General features: G+C 36.3%; 1 long non-coding RNA gene across 1 annotated transcript in view; it reads left to right on the top strand.

Moving 5' to 3' along the window:
• Positions 1-13,070, top strand: part of LOC128651572 (uncharacterized) — a 40,828-nt gene that overhangs the window by 16,035 nt on the left and 11,723 nt on the right. The gene's annotated exons all lie outside the window — the stretch shown is intronic.

The following is a 13,070-nucleotide window of genomic DNA, read 5'->3' as shown; positions in this document are numbered from 1 at the left end:
CTTGCTCAAGACGAAGTAAGCTATAAAGGGGGAGGGCAGAGTAGAGCTGAACCGGGTAACAAGATTAATGTTGCAGAGACTCAAGCCCATGGCGAGATGAGGGCTTTGAAGTATTCAATTAGCAGCTTGCCACGGGGAACCATTTTTTATTTAACAGGTTCAGCTTTGCTCCTCCTCTCTCCCCCTTCACCCTTTGAGCCATGATCTCCTATGACCGTTATAATTATATATAGTATAACAGTGTTATACTTACTAATCATGTGAAAGCTCTCTCCCAGACTGCCACCATTTTATATTCCTCTGCCACTCTGTGCCTTTTCAAAAGGCTTGTGTGTACTGCTCACACCGGCCAGGCTCCTCCTCCCGCACACCGTCATCACTTACACTGACTCACATAGCTCTCACTCGTACAGTCAGAACTGTGCGATTAACAAGGTATGGGGCTGGGTTGGAAGGGGGTGCTGCTGGCACTTAGAAATAAGTGCAAGGAGCTTGAAGCCTTTACTTCTATCTATCGCACGTGCAGTGCGATAGATAGAACAGTAAAAACAGCATTTTTTTTACAAAATTGGAGTGTAACCCTTTTTAGTTCAATAAATATAATTTTTCCAATAGAGAGCTATTGGAAAATTTATATTTATTCAGCCAAAAAGGTTCCCCCCCCCCTCTCTTGGGGGGCTTTGGGAGTTCACGTACGGATGTGTTCCTATAGAGGAGCCTCCACTGGTCATATGGGGAAGTTGAAAGCATCAAAATTGAGATTTTAAAGTACAACTTAAGTCTAATTTTCAGTTAGGGTGTACCTCAGTATTGTATAAATGTATATTTGTGGATCTGAGAGAAATGCCTAACAGTAACATAGTAGATAAGTATCTGCTAAATTGAGTAAATAGCTATATGGTCAATTTAAAAGGTCCAATTTATTTCAAAATAAATAACATTCTTTTGTTTTCCAGGCATCTGATATACAGGCTAGATTCCAGATATGACTAGTAGATACTAATATATGAATGCCTATATAATGTGTGCCCTGAATCATATCATATAGCATATACACTAAATATTAAAATAATATCCACAGATATGCAATATTTATATTAATATGGGATAACAATCAAATGTAAATCTAGCTATATGAAATTACATCAGACTGCCACCTACAAGGTATGTATGTGATATTAAGATGGAAATTGTAAACTGAGAAAATATTAATTTGATCCATGCTGAAAATGTTGTAGTCTTCTTGAGTCCTTTTCATAAAGATGCAACTTTAAAATACATCTTTTAAAATATTATAAGTGGAATACTGCATGTTTAGTATGAAAATACTCAGATTAAATAGTATTAAATAATCTCATACACATTGGACATATTTGTCTGCTGATGCAAGAAAATAGTGAGTATATTAAATATTAATTTAAAAATTAAAAGATATATAGTAAACTGTTAGCAGTATTGATAATGAAACTGCATTTCTATGTCTGCTGCCCCCTAATGGACTAAAACTGGTATAACAGCCAAACGGATTGACTGTTAAAACCCATACATTCCCAGTAAGCCAATGAAATGTTCAGCTTCGTAGGGCCAATGGAAAGACACCTTAGAATAGAGGTGGGCTTTATGATTTGACATAGAAGCCTGATGCACAGGAGAAAAAGGGTGACGCTGCTGAATTTGAGTCACTGACTTATTTTGCTGCCTTGGTTTACAGAAAGCAACATTGGGCCTAAACCTTTTATTCTTTGAATTGCAATACCTCTCATATGATGGTGAACGGATTTATCTGAAAATGCTGAAACTTCAAATTGGTTTATTTGTTGATGTATACGGTTGCTCTATATATTTTAATGTTTTAAATTAAGGTATTCTAAGACTACAGTTAAATTAGTTGTGAGTTAAAAGGAGATTTATTCTTATATTTAATATTAATTAGACCAAGGGTAGTAAGTATACTGGTATTAAATATTAATGTTTAGAAATAATTTTTGTATTTTAATATTATAAGTTAATTACAGTTATTGCTATATATATATTTTTTAGAATTTGTTTTATTGTGCCTAAATAAGAGGTTTTTCAGGCTAGATTAGAAATTGCATATAAATTGATTGTTGCATTAATAAGATACAGTTTCTGGTGGTTTAATTGAAGTTATATAGAACCATTTGTGGGCTAAATAGTTTAATTATACTTTTCTGGAAGTTATCTTAAATTTATTGAGATTTAGCAAGATTTGTGTGAAGTATCTTGTTATATTGTTTAACTAAGCACTGTTAAGTTAGCGGTCCATATTCTCGTATTTTCATTGTGACATTTTAACAAGTGATTTATCGTGAGTAAGGTTATTTTTTAGAGATACATTTTATGATCTGTTCTGTGTAGAATAATTGTAATAGAATTAGCATGTATAATTGATTCATAATCTAGTTTTTACATAAATATAATTCAAGGTGTCTATAAAGATAACTAATCGAGAACAAAAGGATTAAATATTAATTGTAATAATAATATTGTTGTCAAATTTATAGATATCTACATAGTGATAGTTTGTAGTACACCAAAGAGATCTCACTGAAGTGTATTGACAACATTTCTGCTATATTAATTGTAGATATTGCTGACAATAGTTTTATATTGCTATTAATTATTAATATTCATAACTACAAAGATATACAACATTTTACTGGAGGTTACTACTGAAATAATAATAAATAATAATTTTGTAACCTAGTATATACTAACAACAATACCAGTTACTTATTCAGTAAAGGTAAAATATATGAGGTGACAAGGTTGGCACCAGTTTGTTTTCCATTAAAAGCATTGGGCCAGGCTAAGAACATGTCTATCTTATGAAGGGGTTCATGACTTGTATATAGCCATACAGAAATGATTTGCACATAGGATTTTAAAGGGACATTGTAAGAAAAAAAACTTATTAAAAATCGTTTAATCGTTGAAACAAAAACTTTTAAATGTACTTATGTTTTTAAATATGTACCCTTTTGCCGCAATGTAAATCTAAATATTTATTGGTTTCCATGGGTACTGTTGCCAGTTGTCCAATCCTGGCTGACAACCCAGGTTGGAATATGGCGGCATTGAAGACGTCACTCGCTGGATGTCTCTGCTGAGTGTAGGAAACCCGCTCGATCGATTGCAGATCAGAAGGGTGAGCTGCGCTGACAAGTTAAGTTGTGTCCGCTCATAGAATCTCCCTTGTATTAACCAGCATTTTTAAGTGTATGGCAATAAGATATTATTATTGACATAACTTATAAATTATATTCAAATAAATAATATTTTATCATGTTGGCTCTCTAATTTTTAATACATTAACAGTAAATAATTGTTTTAAAATCAACTTAGTATTTTCATTTTTTTATTCTGCATCTTCAACTTATTATTTAACATTAGGTAATATAATATATTTTTAAAAATAAATAAAATTTTATGCATAAACATACATTTAATAACTTATTATGAAACAAGACAATCTAATAAAAAAATGAGCCAGCACTACTCAGGCGATGAACCAAAAATGGGCCATTACCGAAACTTACAGTACTGCTTTTCTAATAAAGGTGTCATAAGCAGGAATGTAAGCTTAGGGAAATGACCATTTTTGGTTCAGCACCTGAGTAGAGCCTGCAGATTGATGGATGCATTTAGCAAACAATTACCTGGCACTAATCTGGTTCAGAACTAAAAATAGGCATTTTCCTAAGCTTACATTCCTTTAAAGAAAGAGGAATGTAAGCTTAGGTAAAGGGGCATTTTTGTCTTAGCACCTGAGTAGAGCCTGCAGATTGATGGATACATTTAGCAAACAATTACCTGGCACTAATCTGGTTCAGAACTAAATATGGGCATTTTCCTAAGCTTACATTCCTGTGAAAAAAAAAGAAGGTATGTAAGCTTAGGTAAAGGGCCATTTTTGGTTCAGCACCTGAGTAGAGCCTGCATATTGATGGATACATTTAGCAAACAATTACCTGGCACTAATCTTGTTCAGAACTAAAGATGGGCATTTTCCTAAGCTTACATTCCTGTAAAAAAAAGAAGGTATGTAAGCTTAGATAAATGGCCATTTTTGGTTTAGCACCTTAGTAGAGCCTGCATATTGATGGATACATTTAGCAAACAATTACCTGGCACTAATCTGGTTCATAACTAAAAATGGGCATTTCCTAAGCTTACATTCCTGTAAAAAAAAAAAGGATTGTATGAAGGGGCTCAGGCCCTGTATATACCACACAGAAATCAGTGACCCAAAGGATTTTAACCCTTTTAAAATAACAGTTACTTATTCAAAACTTAATCAAAATTGTGCCATGTTTGCCATCTGTTTATTGAAATATAAGATGATTTTTTTTATATAAAATGTAAGTTTGTTTAGGTTTTTGGAAAGTGTATTATTTTTTTTAGCTCTGATGTACTGCCTGTGAGGCAGGAAACGCGTCAGTTGTGGAGTTTGTTTGCATGCTGTGCCGTTGTTTTAATGCAAGTACTCAATAAATTGAACTTTTAAACTAATGGAATCTCTCCCTGCCTTTTCCTCACTGGGACAGCGATATTGGTGCTGTTTATTATTTTTTTTAAACTAAAAATAACTGTAGATATTTTGTTTATAAACCTTTACTTTGCAAATTGCAATCAGTTGTAGAATTCAGCCTTGTACATTTTGCAGCTTTCTTTTACTTAAAGGACCAGTCAACACATTAGATTTGCATAATCAACAAATGCAAGATAACAAGACAATGCAAAAGCACTTAGTCTGAGCTTCAAACGAGTAGTAGATTTTTTTATAACAAATTTCAACGTTATGTATATTTCCACTCCCCTTGTACCATGTGATAGCAATCAGCCAATCACAAATGCATATAGGTATAGTCTGTGAATTTTTGCACATGCTCAGTAGGATCTGGTGACTCAAAAATTGTAAATATAAAAGACTGTGCATATTTTTTTTAATGGAAGTAAATTGGAAAGTTGTTTAAAATTACATGCTGTATCTGTATCATGAAAATTTAATTTAACCTGAGTGTCTCTTTAATATTCACTTACAGTGGTTATCTTATAAATGACAATCAGCATAAACCACTGAGTAAACCTTAACCCCTTAAGGACCAACGACGTACAGGGTACGTCCTACAAAAAATGTAGTTAACGACCAAGGACGTACCCTGTACTTTGTTGGTTCCTTTAAGTGGTGGAAGCGATCCTGATTGTTTCCAGCCGCTTTCCTGTTATTGCAGTGATGCCTCGATATTGATTTGCCGATGTGGGAGGCGGGTGGGCGGCCATCGGTGTGACGAATTAGTCAAAGGGTGGCGGGATCGCGGACGGAGTCACGGGGGGCGTCCGGGAGCAGGTGGGAACCACAACACTATGGAACATTTCCCCAAATAAAGTGGGAGAGAGGAGGGAGGGAATTGGGATCTAAGGGATCTGGGAGGGGGTGTGCGTTGGTTTTTGAGGGGGGAAGCTACACTACTTAAAAATAGGGGGGGAAATGAAAAAAAAACATTTTATTGTAAACTGGGTACCCAAGATGGCACAAATAAGATAGAGTGGGGGGGGGGGGGTTAGAGAGCTGTTTGGGGGGGATCAGGGAGGTTGGGGGCTAAGGGGGATCCTACACAGCAGAATATGGCATTAAAAAAAAAAAAAAAATAATAAAATAAATATACCTTTTATTTTAGTACTGGCAGACTTTCTGCCAGTACTTAAGATGGCAGGGACAATTGTGTGGTAGGGAAGAAAAGAGAGCTTTTTGGGAGGGATCAGGGGGTGTGATGTGTCAGGTGGGAGGCTGATCTCTACACTAAAGCAAAAATTAACCCTGCAAGCTCCCTACAAGCTACCTAATTAATGCCTTCACTGCTAAGCATAATACAAGTGTGGTGCGCAGCGGCATTTAGCAGCTTTCTAATTGCCAAAAAGCAACGCCAAAGCCATATATGTCTGCTATTTCTGAACAAAGGGGATCCCAGAGAAGCATTGACAACCATTTGTGCCATAATTGCACAAGCTGTTTGTAAATAATTTCAGGGAGAAACCTAAAGTTTGTAAAAAAGTTTGTGAAAAAGTGAACAATTTTTTTTATTTGATCGCATTTGGCGGGGAAATGATGGCATGAAATATACCAAAATGGGCCTAGAACAATACTTTGAGATGTCTTCTAAAAAAAATATATACATTGTCAAGGGATATTCGGGGATTCCTGAAAGATATCAGTGTCCCAATGTAACTAGTGCTAATTTTGAAAAAAAGTGGTTTGGAAATAGGAAAGTGCAATTTGTATTTATTGCCCTATAACTTGTATAAAAAGCAAAGAACATGTAAACATTGGGTATTTCAAAACTCAAAATTTAGAAACTTTTCAGCATGGGTGTTTTTTGGTGGTTGTAGATGTGTAACAGATTTTCGGGGTCAAAGTTAGAAAAAGTGATTTTTTTTTCCATTTTTTCCTCATATTTTATAATTTTTTTATAGTCATTTATAAGATATGATGAAAATAATGATATCTTTAGAAAGTCTATTTAATGGTGAGAAAAACAGTATACAATATGTGTGGGTACAGTAAATGAGTAAGAGGAAAATTACAAGACTTCCGGTGGGCGGCATACCAAGATGGCAGCAATGTAATGAAACTCTGATACATCTTGTGTGTAATAAACCTACTTACAGCCAGGATCTACTGCCATCCACACCTCTCTTGACAATTTTTTGTGTCTGAGAACTATTGTGGATAGAGAGATAACCATCCTCTCTTCCCCGGAAGGCACTTTAAAGGATATTTATGAGACACAGTTACGGGTCTCCTATTTCTCAATATGGACTCTATAACTAAAGAAAAGATGGCTGCATTCCTGCCTCAATTAGACAAGCTTATGAAGTAGGGGTGGGATGAACTACCTTTATATCTTCTATAACTGGCAGCACAATGGAAGAAATACATTATTTTGAGTTGGTTGCAGCAAATTATTTTCTTTACATTCAAAAGGAAACTTGATATTTAACTCTCTAGGAATTAGCGATCTGACTGGTTACATGAATGACAATTTCTGGAGAAACCTGGTTACATGATTACTATGATTATGTCATTTCTGTACTGATTAGCTTACCTGCCTTAATTTCTCTACTCTCCTCTCTGTGGGTAACACAATGGGATAATTCTTACTTTAAATTTATTATGAGACAATTTACCTGCTATGCATTTGGCGACAGTAGCATGTAATATAATGAGTGCTAGCTTTATCTTTTTAAAGTGAATGTAAATTTTGATGCTAAAGTGCCCGGTTTTTAAAAATTCGATTAAAAACAGGGGCACTTTAATTCATCAAAATTTACATTTTACTCCTGTTGAGAAAAAAAACTTACCTTTTAATCTTCACAGCAGCTCTAGCTTCCTCTGCCCGTCGCAAAGCCTCTTCCTGAGTCTAAAATGAGGAATCCGGCTTCCTCCAATCACGGCATTGAAACAGACACTGATTCCCCCGGGGGGAAGCCATGATTGGAGGATGATCTATCCATCATTTTTGACATCAGAAATGGCTTGTGACGACTGGAGGAAGCTGGAGCTGCTGTGAAGATTACAAGTTAAAAAAAATTCTCAACAGGAGGGAAATGTAAATTTTGATGAATTAAAGTGTCCCTGTTTTTAATCGAATTTTTAAAAACCGTGCACTTTAGCATCAAAATTGACATTCACTTTAAATAAAAAATATCTGAGTAGGTATTGGCTGTGGGAACATATATGGAACTGACCCGGCTGTTTAAAAAACTCTTATTAACACAACACACTCGTCCAGATTACGAGTTTTGTGTTATGAGCTGTGCGGTGTTAACGAGCAGTTTTGTCTCACCGCTCACTTACCTACAGCGCTGGTTTTACAGGTTTTTACAAACCCGGCGTTAACAGGCAAGAAGTGAGCGTAGAGCAAAATTGAGCTCCATACTGCACTCCAATATCAGCGCTGCTTAAGTCAGCGGTGAGCTGGTTGTACGTGCTCGTGCACAATTTCCCCATAGACATCAATGGGGAGAGCCGGCTGAGAAAAAGTCTAACACCTGCAAAAAAGCAGCGTAAAACTCAGTAATACAGCCCCATTGATTCCTATGGGGAAACACATTTTATGTTTACACCTAACACCCTAACATGAACCCCAAGTCTAAATACCCCTAATCTTACATTTATTAACCCCTAATCTGCTGCCCCCAACATCGCCGACACCTGCATTATACTTATTAATCCCTAATCTGCCGCTATGGACATCGCCGCCACCTACATTATACTTATTAACCCCTAATCTGCTGCCCCCCAACATCGCCGACACCTACATTATATGTATTTACCCCTAATCTGCCGCCCTCAATGTCGCTGCAACCTACCTACACTTATTAACCCCTAATCTGCTGCTGCCAACGTCGCCGACACTATATTAAATGTATTAACCCCTAAATCTAACCCTAACACCCCCTAACTTAAATATAATTTAAATAAATCTAAATAAAATTACTATCATTAACTAAATAATTCCTATTTAAAACTAAATACTTACCTATAAAATAAACCCTCAGCTAGCTATAATATAACTAATAGTTACATTGTAGCTAGCTTAGGTTTTATTTTTATTTTACAGGCAAGTTTGTATTTATTTTAACTAGGTAGAAAAGTTATTAAATAGTTATTAAATATTTAATAACTATCTAGCTAAAATAAATACAAGTTACCTGTAAAATAAAACCTAACCTAAGTTACACTAACACCTAACACTACACTACAATTAAATCAATTCCCTAAATTAAATCAAATTAAAAAAATTTAATTAAATTAGCTAAATCACACAAACCCCCCCCCACTAAATTACAGAAAATAAAAAACAAATTACAAGATATTTAAACTAATTACACCAAATTTAATAGCCCTATCAAAATAAAAAAAAAATCCCCTCCAAAATAAAAACAATCCTAGCCTAAACTAAACTATCAATAGCCCTTAAAAGGGCCTTTTTGTGGGCATTGCCCCAAAGAAATCAGCTCTTTTACCTGTAAAAAAAAATACAAACAACCCCCCAATAGTAAAACCCACCACCCACAAAACCAACCCCCAAATAAAAACCTAAGCTCCCCATTGCCCTGAAAAGGGCATTTGGATGGGCATTGCCCTTAAAAGGGCATTTAGCTCTATTGCAGGCCCAAAGCCCTAACCTCAAAAATAAACCCACCCAATACACCCTTAAAAAAATCCTAACACTAACCCCCGAAGATTCACTTACTGGGAGAAGTCTTCATGCAAGCGGCAAGATGTCCTCAACAAAGCCAGCAGAAGTGGTCCTCCAGATGGGAAGAAGTGGTCCACCAGATGGGCAGAAGTGGTCCTCCAGATGAGCAGAAGTCTTCATCCAGACGGCATTTTCTATCTTCATCCTTCCGGCGCGGAGCAGGTCCATCTTCAAGACATCCGACGCAGAGCATCCTCTTCTTCCAACGGACTAACGATGAATGAAGGTACCTTTAAATCAGGGGTCGCCAACCTTTCAGACCTCAGGGACCACTAAACTCCCAATTTTGAATCCCATGGACCACTAACATGATTTTTTTTAAAAAAGGTACAAACCTGTATAATTTATATGTGTGTGTGTGTGTATGTGTGTATGTGTGTATATGTATATATATATATATATATATATATATATATATATATATATATATATATATATATAAACACACACATACTGTACATAACTAGTATAACCATAGCTAAGTTTACATTATGTATATATTTACACATTTTTAAGAATTATTTTTTGGAATTAACTAACTGAATGACAGAACTGAGAGCACACTTCCAAATGACAGATGGAGGATGACAACTTTTAGCTGGAAACAGAGAGGCAGAAAGTGGGGGGGGGGGGAAGAATTATGTTTAAAAGGACCACAAGACTTCCAAGCTACCTCCCCAGTTAGAAATTATTCAAAACTACTTATGATCATGGGCAGATATTGGAGTCATAAATTAAGTTTTTTTTATCAGAAAGCTCTCAATATGGGTGTGAGCTAACCACTACTGATGTCACTGGCAATTACTGTAATATTGGTGGGCTATGGCTGATCTGCTCGATGGCAATTACTGGAATTCAGGTGGAATGGCTTTGTGCACAGGAAAATTATTAGAATGAAAAATAATTAATATTTAATAAAAAAATAAAAAAAAGAGGAGGAAAACAAACAGTGATGTAAATCAATCTGAAGGAATTAGGAAAACTACTACAAAGAGACTAGTAAAGGGAAGAAAATAAATTAAATATGATAAAAAAAAATTTTTAAGATTTTCTTTTTTTATATATACTTAAATTCCAAAGCCAAGACTATTAACCTCTGCTGGCTTTTCGAATGGAATCATCTTCCTCAGAAAAGCACGCCGGATGGGAGGAGTTCAAAATACAATCTAGCTACGCAAGTTGCGCAGTACTACACAATGTGCGTAGGGAGATTGTAATTTAACTCCTCCTTCAGTTTTCACTGATGTCCAGCCAGGCACTGTAGGGAGTTGCGGCACGACAGGGGTGACAACACCAGAGGAGATTAATTCCTGCTTGATGGTGTCAATGACCACCAACATCTTAACGTGGAGAACCTGTGGTCCATGGACCACTGGTTGGCGACTGCTGCTTTAAATGACGTCATCCAAGATGGCGTCCCTTAGATTCCGATTGGCTAAATCTATCAGCCAATCAGAATTAAGGTAGAAAAAATCCTATTGGCTGATGCAATCAGCCAATAGGATTGAACTTCAATCCTATTGGCTGATCCAATCAGCCAATAGGATTGAGCTCGCATTCTATTGGCTGTTCCAATCAGCCAATGGAATGCGAGCTCAATCCTATTGGCTGATCCAATCAGCCAATAGGATTTTTTCTACCTTAATTCCGATTGGCTGATAGAATTCTATCAGCCAATCGGAATCTAAGGGACGCCATCTTGGATGACGACATTTAAAGGTACTTTCATTCGTCTTTAGTCCGTCAGCAGAAGAGGATGCTCCGCGTCAGATGTCTTAAAGATGGACCCGCTCCGCGTCGGATGGATGAAGATAGAAGATGCCGTATGGATGAAGACTTCTGCCCGTCTGGAGGACCACTTTGCCCGGCTTGGATAAAGACTTCTCCCTGCTTCGTTGAGGACTTCGGCACAGCTTGGATGAAGACATCTGCCGCTTCCTTGAGGATGGATGTCCGGTCTTCAGAACTGTAAGTCGATCTTCAGGGGGTTAATGTTAGGTTTTTTTAAGGGTGCATTGGGTGGGTTTTATTTTTAGGTTAGGGTTTGGGCCTGCAATAGAGCTAACTGCCCTTTTAAGGGCAATGCCCATCCAAAAGCCCTTTTCAGGGCAATGGAGAGCTTAAGTTTTTTTCGATAGTATTTTATTTGGGGGGTTGGTTGCATGGGTGGTGGGTTTTACTGTTGGGGGGGTTGTTTGTATTTTTTTTTACAGGTAAAAGAGCTGATTTCTTTGGGGCAATGCCCCCCAAAAGGCCCTTTTAAGGGCTATTGATAGTTTAGTTTAGGCTAGGGTTTTTTTTTATTTTGGGGGGCTTTTATTATTTTCATAGGGCTATTAGATTAGGTGTAATTAGTTTAAAGATCTTGTAATTTGTTTATTATTTTGTGTCATTTAGTGTTTTTTTGTTCTTTAGCTAATTTAATTTAATTTATTTAATTGTTTTTAATTTAGTTAAATTAGTTAATTGTAGGGTTAGGTTAGGTGTTATTGTAACTTAGGTTAGGTTTTATTTTACAGGTACTTTTGTATTTATTTTAGCTAGGTAGTAATTAAATAGTTAATAACTATTTAATAACTATTGTACCTAGTTAAAATAAATACATACTTGCCTGTAAAAGAAAAATAAAGCCTAAGTTAGCTACAATGTAACTATTAGTTATATTGTAGCTAGCTTAGGGTTTATTTTATAGGTAAGTATTTAGTTTTAAATAGGAATTATTTAGGTAATAATATAAATTTTTATTTAGATTTATTTAAATTATATTTATGTTAGGGGGTGTTAGGGTTAGACTTAGGTTTAGGGGTTAATACATTTAGTATAGTGGCGGCTACGTTGGGGACGGCAGATTAGGGGTTAATAAATGTAGATAGGTGGCAGCGATGTTAGGGACGGCAGATTAGGGGTTAATAATATTTAACTAATGTTTGCAAGGCGGGAGTGCGGCGGTTTAGGGGTTAATATGTTTATTATAGTGACAGCGACGTTGGGGGGTGGCAGATTAGGGGTCAATAAGTGTAGTTAGGTTGCGACGACATTGGGTGAGGGAGATTAGGGGTTAATAAATATAATGTAGGTGTCGGCGATGTTGGGGGCAGCAGATTAGAGGTTCATAAGTATAATGTAGGTGGTGGCGGTGTCCGGAGTGGCAGATAAGGGGTTAATAAGAATAATGTCGGTGTCGGCGATGTCGGTGCAGCAGATTAGGGGTTAATAAGTGTAAGATTAGGGGTGTTTAAACTCAGAGTTCATGTTAGGGTGTTAGGTGTAAACATAAAATGTATTTCCCTATAGGAATCAATCAGGCTGCGTTAAGGAGTTTTACGCTGCTTTTTTGCAGGTGTTTGGCTTTTTTTCAGCCGGCACTCCCCATTGATTCCTATGGGGAAATCGTGCACGAGCACGTACGACTAGCTCACCGCTGACTTAAGCAGCGCTGGTATTGAAGTGCGGTAAGGAGCTAAATTTTGCTCAACGCTCACTTCTTGCCTTTTAACGTCGGGTTTGTAAAAACCCGTAATACCAGCGCTGCAGGTAAGTTAGCGGTGAGAGAAAACTCGCACAGCTAATAACGAAAAACTCGTAATCTAGCCGAATGTAACTATTAGTTATATTGTAGCTAGCTTAGGGTTTATTTTATTGGTAAGTATTTAGTTTTAAATAGGAATAATTTAGTTAATTATAGTAATTTTATTTAGATTTATTTAAATTATATTTAAGTTAGGGGGTGTTAGGGTTAGGGTTAGACTTAGGTTTAAGGGGTTAATAAATTTAGAATAGTGA

The sequence above is a fragment of the Bombina bombina genome, chromosome 3, assembly GCF_027579735.1.
Source record: "Bombina bombina isolate aBomBom1 chromosome 3, aBomBom1.pri, whole genome shotgun sequence".
In the NCBI taxonomy this organism is placed as follows: domain Eukaryota; kingdom Metazoa; phylum Chordata; class Amphibia; order Anura; family Bombinatoridae; genus Bombina; species Bombina bombina.
This window is presented reverse-complemented; position numbering and strand designations above follow the sequence as displayed.